Here is a 10,591-nt window from a genome sequence, read left to right on the forward strand (position 1 = left end):
GAACTATCGTGTACTAGTGCTAAGCATGTATATTGGCACAACTATCTTGGCAATTGGTTTAGTATTATCTACTAATATTGACAACCCTAAATGACACAAAGCATTCAACTGCTAAATCAAAAGATCTGACCATCTTTTTCCCTAAAGATTACAGTTAAAATACAACAACAACCTTTTGGAGCTGTGCCAGTTACATAATCTCCTGTCAACTTGTGTAGGAATGGAGTCTAGACTGTCAATCAGGTCACAGCTTGATGACCTCATTTGGAGGCACTAAGGAGATAAATGGCTCACTGGAGAACAGACTCTCTGCTTCATCTTCCTGCTGACAAGCCAGATGTGCCACGCTGATGGAGCCAGAGACCTGGAGCTAGAAGAGCCACATGGAGACCCACAAGAGCACTGAGATGCTTCCACCACCACTGGATCCACAAGACTTTCCACCCACTGGCCTGTGATCTACCTGCATTTGGCTTCATTGCAGGTGTTGCGTGAGTCTGAGGAGGAATTTATAGATTGGTATCAAACATATGGGCTAATATCGGACTTATGGACTTGATCTGAACTAGGCTGGGATGTTTTCTTAATATACAATTGCTCTTTTATATAAAGCTCTTTCTTATACACATATAAGGTTCTATGAATTTGCTTCTCTAGTCAACCCAGACTATCACAGGAGCAGTTCTACTGTGTCCCATGGGGTTACTATGAGTCAAAAGTGACTCGCTAGCAACCAACACAACAAAAAGAGAACATATTCTCACCCAGTTCATTCTCCTCCTAGATTTATTCCCAAGAGACATGGGTGCACATAAACAAAAGAGTAGCAACAAATGAAAAAGGTTCAAAACAGGGACCGAAATAGCCCAGAGCTGGAAACAACCGACATGTCCATCAACAAGAAAAGAGATAAATACATTGTGGTTTATTGTATTAGAACTCAGATTCTGAGCACTGGGTTTGCAGAAGGCTATGCATAACAAGTGAATGCACAAAACCTATTTTCGGAGTCTCTACGTGGGCTGAGGCTGCATTGAAATGCTAGAGTGAATTCACATATGAATTGATTCAGTAAAGATTATCAAGCACCTCTTGTATTCTGTACTGTGAACCCCACTGAAGCCTTTTTTTCGGTAGGAATAAATTTTCCCTTCATTTATTGGGCATACTAGTCTACTTTTCAGATATTGATCCTTTAAACATATCTTTTATTATTACAGAAGTAGTGCATATTCATGTCAGGCATTTAGAAAACAGAGGGAGAAAAAGAGAAGAAAATAAAATTACCTACATTCTACCATGGAGCAATTAACATTGTGAGTTTTTAGTATATACCAAATTCCAAATCAAGCTCACTGTCACTGAGTCAATGCTGACTCATAGCCACTCCTGAAGGTTTCTCAGCGTGTAACTGTTTAGGGGAGTAGAAAGCTAGTCTCCCTCCCGAGGAGCAGCTGGTTGTTTAGAATTGCCAACCATTCGGATCACAGCCCAACACATAACATCTGGAGAAGCAGCCCCCTCACCCCCACACCCCAAAAGAGCAACAACAAAACCCACATCCATTTGAATGGAAAGTCACAGTTAGACGTTAGACACAGATAGAGAGCACATTTTGAGAGGTGTTCAAGTGTCTCTTTTCTTGGGGACATACCTTGAGAGCGGCTGCATCGTGCACAGGTCCAAGTGTTCTCCACTGCCAAGATCACCAGGTCTGTGCCGAGACCTGCGTCCCTCCTCCTGGAAGGTCATAAGACAACAGTCATAGGAGTACGAGAGAACAGTAAGATAAGAGAGATAGCAGATTTCTCCCAAACACCTTTGAGATTTCAACCAAACCCTCCTCCATCCTTGAGAGAAGCTTGGTTCTTTGTTGACTACAGGAATTTCAGCACATTCTGTTCACTGGCAATCCTATGCATTTTCTCTAAAGAAGCAGAAAATTCAGTAAGTTATGCCCAATCAAAAGTTGCATGTGGTTGGAAGTTCCTTCTGGTTTCCTCCTTTCCTCCCCCAAATAGTCTCTACAAGACTTTTGTGGTTCTCACCTCTTCTTTATAGTTTGTACCACTATTCTAAGCATTGCACCCTGAAATGTGATTGTCTAACTCTGCCTGTTTTGTCTGAATTTTAGATCTAAATGCCATTCACTGTGAATGCTCAAAGAAAGAGATATGAATAAAAGTCCAATGATTCCCAGACCCATCATCTTGGGATAGCCGACTTCTGTATCTTCTCGCACACGGCCATTTACTTTAACCTTGAACCTTAGAGAGTATTCCAGCTCCTTTAATCTGCTACAGGTGTGTTTCAGGTAAAATCCATTTTTGCTTAGTGGGATTTCCTTCTGGCGTGGCCTATGAAGGATGCTGTGCACCTCAAAAAGATAGAGAAGTCTAAAGTCCCAGGTGTCTATAGCATGTGGTTTGGGTCACCAAGGGCTGGATAGACACTGGGTCAAATGTGCCTGAGTAGGAAAACAATTCTGGACACGTTCTCCAATTGGGGGTCTATATAAGTAATGTTAAACGTTTTTCCCAATGGCAGGTTGCCCCATCTAGTGCACCCCCCAACAGAAGTTACATCCCTTCTCCCATGGCTCTTACATCTTTAGGGTGTATACCCAGCAGAAGGATTGTTGGGTCCTATGGAGTTTCTATTTCCAGTTGTTTGAGGCAGTGCCATATTATTTTCCACAATGTTTGCACATGTTACAGTCCCTCCATCAGTGACTTCCTTAGGAGTTCCAATGTCCTCACACCCTCTCCAGAATTTATTATTTTATGTTTTGCTGTTATTGTTGTTCTAATTTTGCTGTTCATGCTGGTATACGGTGGTAGTTCACCTGTGGCTTTGATTGGCAACTCGCAATGAGTAGTGATCCAAGCATTTCTCACACGTGGTTGGTCTTCAGAAGGGTTTCTTTGGTGAACAGTCTGTTCGTGTTTGCGGCTCATATTCTAATTGGATTATTCCTCTTTATCTTGGTGAATTGTTGCAGATTTCTATAGATTTTAGAGATCGGACCCTTGTCCAGCGTATCATTGTTAAATTGCTTTCCCACTCTGTGGATTCTCTTTCACTCTTTGCGTGAAGTCCTTTGCTGCATGTAATGTCTATTTTTAGTCCCAGCCATCCTTTTTACTTTTTCTTCTCTACTGCGTGGGTGCTATTCCTTATGTTTGATAGTGTGTTTAAAGCCTGTGCTAAAGCCCTTAGGTCTGTCGCTGTTTTCTCATTGATGGTCTTTATGGCTGTAGAATTTACATTTAGGTATTTAATCTGCCTTAGGCTCATTTTTGTATTTAAGTTGATGTATGGGTCCTATTTCATTCTTCCAAGGATGGAGATTCTATTTTGCCAGAACTATTTGTTAAAAAGTCTAATATCTTCCCCCCATTTAAGGTTTTAGGCCATTTGATTGGCTGTCTTCAGGTGGATAGATTTACTTCTGGGTTCTTCATTTTGTTCCATTGGTCTGTGTATCTTTCAATCTACAAGTACCAGGCTCTTTCGACAACTGAGAAGCGAGAGACCTACTGCTTTGTTCTTCTTAAGTAGTTCTTTGCTTAGTCTGTGTATTTTCCCTCTCTATATGAAGTTGGTAATTAGCCTTCCATTTCTTTAAAGAATGAAGTTGGGATCCTGGGTTAGGCCCGGTTAACTAGAGAAACAAATCCAGTGACACTCATTTACGTATAAGAAAGGACTATATCAAGACCTAATTACATATCAAGAAGGCAGCCCAGCCCAGTTCAGCTCAAGTCTATAAGTTCAATACGAGTCCATAAGTCTCTCTTCAGAGTCACAGAACTGCATGCAATGACACAGAAAAGTGGTGTGGCATGCAGGAAGATCACAGGCTGGTGAGTGCAGAGTCACGTGGCTCCAAGGTCGATGAACATGTGGCAGGACACTTGCAGCTCTCGAGGTGAGTGTCAGAGTCCCAACAAGCAAGAAGACTGAAGGGGTGGAGATAGGGAGGGTCCTAGTTCCCCACCCACAGCCAGGTCATAAGAAGGTCATATTCCAAAGGTGGCATCATCACCCGTACTCTTTCCTACATCTTCAAGTCAACCTAAAATCAACATAACTACCACAGATCTGAACCGAGATTGCGCTATATTTGCATATTATTTGGGGGAAGTATTGACATTTTCACAATATTGAGACTTCCTGTCTGTGAACACAAAACATTCTTCCATTTATGTAGGTCTCTTTTGGTTTGTTGTAGAATTGTTTTTATAGTTTTCTTTGTAAGTCTTTGGCTTCTCTGGTTAGGTTTATTCCTAAGTATTTTATCTTTGGTATGGCTATGATAAATGATGTTGTTTGCTTGATTTCTTTTTTAGGGCTCTCTTTGTTAGTAGACAGGAATCTGATTGATATTTGCATGTTGATCTTGGACCCTGTCACATTGCTGAATTTTTCAATTATTTCCTTGTTTCCAAGTCTTTGAGGTCTTCGACATATAGAATCATATCATCTGCCAAAAGAATTTTACTTTTTCTTGGCCAATTTGTAGGCCTTTGGTTTCTTTTTGTTGTCTAATAGCTCTGGCTAAGAATGCCAACACACGTTGAATAAGAGTTATGATAAGAGGCATCTTTGTCTGGTACCCATTCACAAAGAGAATTTTTTCAGTTTCTCCTTGTTGAGTGAGATGTTGGCCCTTAGTTTTGAGTCTTTGACCTTTTTGTATTGAAAATGTACCCTTTCATTCCTAGTTTTCTGAGTGTTTTTTAATCAAAAATGGGTATTAGAATTCATGAAATATTGTTTCTGCATCAATTATATATCATGTCATTATCTTTTGTTATATGGTGGATAACATTTATTGTTTTTCTAAGGTTAAGCCATCCTTGTATGCTTGGTATGAATGTGACTTGATCATGTTTATATATGAGAGGGTACCAAAAAAAAAAAAAAAAAAGCTCCACTGGGCAGAGCTTTCATAGTACCTATTTTTCTACCAGGAGAACACTGAGCAACCCACTCTGAGTTGATGCATCCAGTGGCATCACCTGGGACAATTCTCAAAGTGAAATTTTTTTGTAAAACAGGTTCGCTCAAACCTCATTTTTTGTAATGGCTGATTTCAGAGAACAGTGTGTGGCTGTGAAATTTTGTTTCCTGCTCAGGAAAAATGCCTCTGAAACTGATCAGCTTACAGGGACAGTGCTGTGGGGTAAACTCAAGTGTACGAGTGGTTTTCTCATTCCAAAAAAGGTGAAATATCAATTGATGACAAACCTTGTTCTGGACATCCATCAACTTTCCAAACAGATGAAAATGTTGACTTATAATGGATTTGGAGTTCATTCCATCAGGTCAGACTGTTCATCAAGCTTTCTATTTAGAGGTTTTGAAAAGATTGTGTAACAATGTGCAACAAAAAAGGCCTGATTTGTGGCAGATGGGTGACTGGTTTTGTTACCACGACAGTGCACCTGCTCTCGCAGCCACCTCAGAGTGCCCGTTTGGGGCAAAACACAGCATGCCTCTCTTGGCCCACACACCTTAATCACATGACCTCACTCCATGTGAATTATTTTTGTTCCTGTGAATGAAGAGGGACATGACAGGACAGTGATGTGACAGCATAGAGAAGGGTGAAGAAAAAATGAGGGACTGGATCTATGTTTAGGTTTGTTTGTTTTTTTAATCATATGTCTAAATAATCATATGTCTATCTATATAAGATAGGCAGGATAAATAATCCTGAGGAGAAAACAGCTAGGCTAATGGTTCTGGGGTGGGGAATGGGAGAGGAGGAAGCAAGGGGTGGGTTGGGGGTGGGAAGGAACTGGTGAGTCAACAAATTCAGGGACAGGGGAACATCAAGGGATCTAAAACTGATGATGAGGAGGGTGTAAAATGCCTAGTGGTGTTGATCAGTTGTAATGTAGCTGAAAGGAATTACTGAGAGCCAAACGAAGGGTGATCATTATGGTGAGGCAGGAGGAAAATAAAAGGAAGTAGAGGAAAATACTAGGAGATAAAAGTTATATAGAGAGGTAGAAATATAGATATGTATATATGTAAATATATTAATATATAAAGATAGGGGTATTGGGCTATGTATATATATATTTATATGGTAAAGCACTAACGTAGCAGATGGACTTTGGGCCTCTACTTAAGTTTTTCCTCAACAAAAGAACAATTTGTTCTATTAATGTGGCATTGTGTGATACTCACCTTCCCAACACAATTGCTGAAGGCAAAATGGATGCATAAGCAAATGTGAAGAAGGCTGATGGTGCCTGGCTATTACAAGATATAGTGCAAAGGGGAAAAAGAAGAAGATATAGTGCCTGGAAGCCCTAAAGGCTTGGAGTTAAACAAGCAGCCATCTATGTAGAGAAGTAACAGAGCCCACTTAGAAGAAGCACACAAGCCTGTGTGATCATGAAGTGTTGATAGAATGAGGTAATAGAAGATCAAAAACAAATAATCATATAGTTGTGAAGGAGAAGGGTCATAAAGGAAACCCAAAGCCCATCTGTGGATAATTGGAAACTCCCTCACAGAAGGGACCCATGGAAGGTACAACTCATCCAGGATGCAGTGTAGCACCAAGAAAACACACAATATTCCTCTAGTTCTTTAATGCTTCCTCCCCCAACTATCATGGCCTCGGTTTGACCTCACAAATCCTGACAGATTGGCAAATGTATATTGGTACATATAAGAGATTTTTTTAAAAACATTTTACTGGGGGCTGATACGGCTCTTATCATAATCCTTATATCCATCCATGTGTCCAGCACATTCATACATCTGCTGCCATCATCATTTTCAAAACAGTTTCTTTCTACTTGAGCCCTTGGTATCAGCTCATTTCCCCTCTGCCCATGCCCTCCCTCCCCCATGATCCCTTGATAATTTATAAATTTTTTTCAGATAAGAGCTTCTGACACATGGAATCCAGGCTAGATAAACCCCTCAGAAACAGGAATGTTGGTCATGATTCCATGTGGGTATGAGAAGGGGGTGGGGGAGCTGACAGCAATGATGATGTATATCCTCTCTCAAAGGGAAAAAATAACACAAATGTGGGTGAAGGGCTACATCAGATGGCTTAAATATGAAAAATAAAATATATAAATTGTTAAGGGTTCACAAGGGTGATATGGTGGAGGAGGGAGGGAATAAAAGAGGAGCTGATATCAAAGGACTCAAAAAAAGATAATGTTTTGAAAATGTTGATAGCAGCATCTGTACAAGTTTGCTTGATATAATTGGTTTATGGATTGTTATAATATATGTAAGGCCCCCCAATAAAATGATCAATAAAAAAGGAAAATATGAGGGAGGTGCTGTCAGCCATCCAAACAACTGAATTTGAAAAATGTTCCCAAGAATGAAATTGCAGACTTTACAGATGTATTAAGTATAAAATTGTTTTGTAAAAAAAATTACATACATAGCTCTGGGAAAATATCGGTTTGGGGGGAGCCTACCCCTCATATACTCAACTATATGTACTTTGTTGCTGTTGAGAATATTTAAAACTATGTCAATAAGTGATATTGACCTGTGGTTTTATATCCTGGTCATGTCTTTATATGTTTGAGTATCAAATTAATGCTTGCTTCAAGAAATAAGTTTGAGAGTTTGCTGTCCTTGTCTATATTCCAGAATAGCTTGTCCAGAAATGTTATCAGCTCTTCGTCGAATGTTGGGTAGAACTCCCCAGTGAAGCCAACTGGTCCTGGGCTTTGTTGTGGTTGTTGAGAGTTTTTAATGACCTGATACAGTTCTTTTGTGATGAGTCTGTTGAGTTTTTCTACATGTCTGTTTTAATTGGAGCAGCTGGTGTGTTTCTAGAAATTGGTTCATTTCATCTACACGCTCAAATGTTTTTGATCTACAGTCTTTCATAGAATTGTTATTACTTTTTATTTCATTTGGTTCTGCTGTAATGTCACCCCTTCCACTTCCAATATTTTCTATTCACATCTTTTCTTTGTTAAATTTTCCAGTGAAATTTTTTAATTTGTTAAATTTTTATATTCCTTTCAAGATTATCTTTTCTATCAGTATTTTTGTTGTTCTGTGATTTGTTCATTCCTGTTCTGATCTTTATTTCTTTTCTCATAGGGAGTGAAGGTTTATTTTGTAGACCTTGTTCCAGTGTGGAAGGTGGAAGGTGGAAGGTGGAAGGTGGAAGGGTAAGGTGTTGGTTTGGGTTCTTTCTTCCTTTTTCATGAAGGTGTTCATTGGTATACTTGCCCTCTGAGTACTGCGTTTGCTGTATCCCAAAGGTATGAGTAAGTTTTATTTCCATTCGCATGTGTTTCAAAGACCTTTTAATTGAGTAATATATTTTGAGGTTTTTTTGTTGGGTGCATATATGTTTTATTTACCCTTTAATCACTATGATATGTCCTTCTTCGCCTCTCATGAGGGATTTTGCCTTGAAGTCTATTTTACAAGAGCTTGGTATTGCTACTCCTTTATTTGATTACTACTTGCTTAATATATTTTCCCATTCTTTTATTCTTAGTCTATTTTTGTCTTTGTGCAAGGATGTGTTTCGTGTGAGGAGCACATAGATGGGCCCTGTTTTCTAAGCGAGTCTGCTGCTCTCTGCTGTTTGACTATGCATTTAATCCATTAATGTATAAATGGCACATTTATATTCAGTATCATTATCGGTACCTGTGGATTTGTTGCCATCATTTTGTCGTGTGTGTGTGTGTGTGTGTGTGTGTGCTGTCATTGGTTCTTTGTTCTTGCTAATTATCTTTGTTGAGTTCCTTTTGCTTTGGGTTTCCTTGTCCTTTTGTCCTTGGCTATTAGTTTTTATTAGCTTTTGTGATTTTTTTCATGTATATGAGGTTTTTTCCATTTTATTTGAAGTTGTCTAATGATTCCTTATTTTCTTCCCATATTTAAGACAGTCTGCTCTCTTATGCAAAGTGCTTCTTTATTTCCATTTAAATGTTTGTTTCTACACTTTCACTTCTGCTTTCCTTGCATTTGCCTTCATTGTAAATTGTTATTTCTGGTTCCCAACCTTCAATCTCATAATTTTGTTTTGTTTTAAATACTGTTTTAAGAGGGTTGATTCTAAGTGGTGATATCATGTATGTTGATTTCAGGTTTATGTCTCTCTTTTTTTTTTAATCCCTTTATTGGGGGCTCACACAACTTTTATCACAATCCATCCATCCATCCAGTGTATCAAGCACATTTGTACATAGGTTGCCATCATCATTTTCAAAACATTTTCTTTCTACTTGAGCCTTTGGTATCAGCTTCTCATTTCCCCCTCCCTCCCTCATGAACCCTTGATAATTTATAAATTATTATTTTTTCATGTCTTACATTGACCAATGTCTCCCTTCACCCACTTTTCTGTTGGCCATACCCCTGGGAGGGGGCTATAGATATATCATTGTGATTGGTTTCCCCCTTTCTCCCCAAACCTTCCTCTTACTCTCCTGGCATGGCTACTCCCCATATTGATCCTGAGGGGTTTATCTGTCCTGGATTCCTTGTATTTCCAGCTCTTATCTGTACCTGTGTACATGCTCTGGTCTAGCCAGATTTGTAAGGTAGAATTGGGGTCATGATAGTGGGGTGGGGGTTGGGAGAGGAAACATTAAAGAACTAAAGGAAAATTGCATGTTTCATCGGTGCTATAGTGCACCCTGATTGGCTCATCTCCTCCTTGAGACCCTTCTGTAAGGGGATGTCCAATTGCCTACAGATGGGCTTTGGGTCTCCAACCCACACTCCCCCTCATTCACAATGCTCTGATCTTTTGTTCTGGATCTTTGATGCCTGATACATGATCCCATTGACACCTCATGATCACACGGGCTGGTGTGCTTCTTCCATGTGGGCTTTGTTGCTTCTGAGGTAGATGGCTGCTTGTTTGTCTTCAAGTCTTTAAGACCTCAGATGCCGTATCTTTTGATAGGTGGGCATTATCAGCTTTCTTCACCACATTTGCACCTGCTTTGTCTTTAGCGATTATGTCGGGAAGATGAGCATCAAGGAATGCCAGGTGAATAGAATAAAGTGTTCTTGCATTGAGGGAGTACTTGAGTAGAGGTCCAATGTCCATCTGCTACCTTAATACTAAACCTATAAATATATGTACATAGATCTATTTCCCCAATGTCATATATAAATATATTTGCATATGTATATGCCTGTATTTAGACCTCTATAAATGCCCTTTGCCTCCCAATTCTTTCCTCCATTTCTTTTTACTTTCCTCTTCTCCCACTATCATGTTCAGCCTTCATTTGGGTTTCAGTAATTCCTTTTGGTGACATTGCTCTTGATCAAGCCCTACCCAGCCTCCTACACCCTCCTCACCATCGATTTTAGATCACTTGCTGTTCCCTTGTCCCTGGGTTTGTTAACACCCACTTACTTTCCCCCACTTCCCCATCTCCCATGTCCCAGGTTTATGTCTTATGTCGTTGGCTCTCTGCCCAAGTGACTCCCATTACTACTTTTTAGAAAGCTGGTCCTGTATTCAAAAATTCCTTTAATTTCTCATTTCTGTAAATACTCTTATTTCTCCCTATTTGAGGAAAAATTCAGCTGGATATAAGATTCTTGGGTG

Source organism: Tenrec ecaudatus, chromosome 5, assembly GCF_050624435.1.
Source record: "Tenrec ecaudatus isolate mTenEca1 chromosome 5, mTenEca1.hap1, whole genome shotgun sequence".
Lineage (NCBI taxonomy): Eukaryota > Metazoa > Chordata > Mammalia > Afrosoricida > Tenrecidae > Tenrec > Tenrec ecaudatus.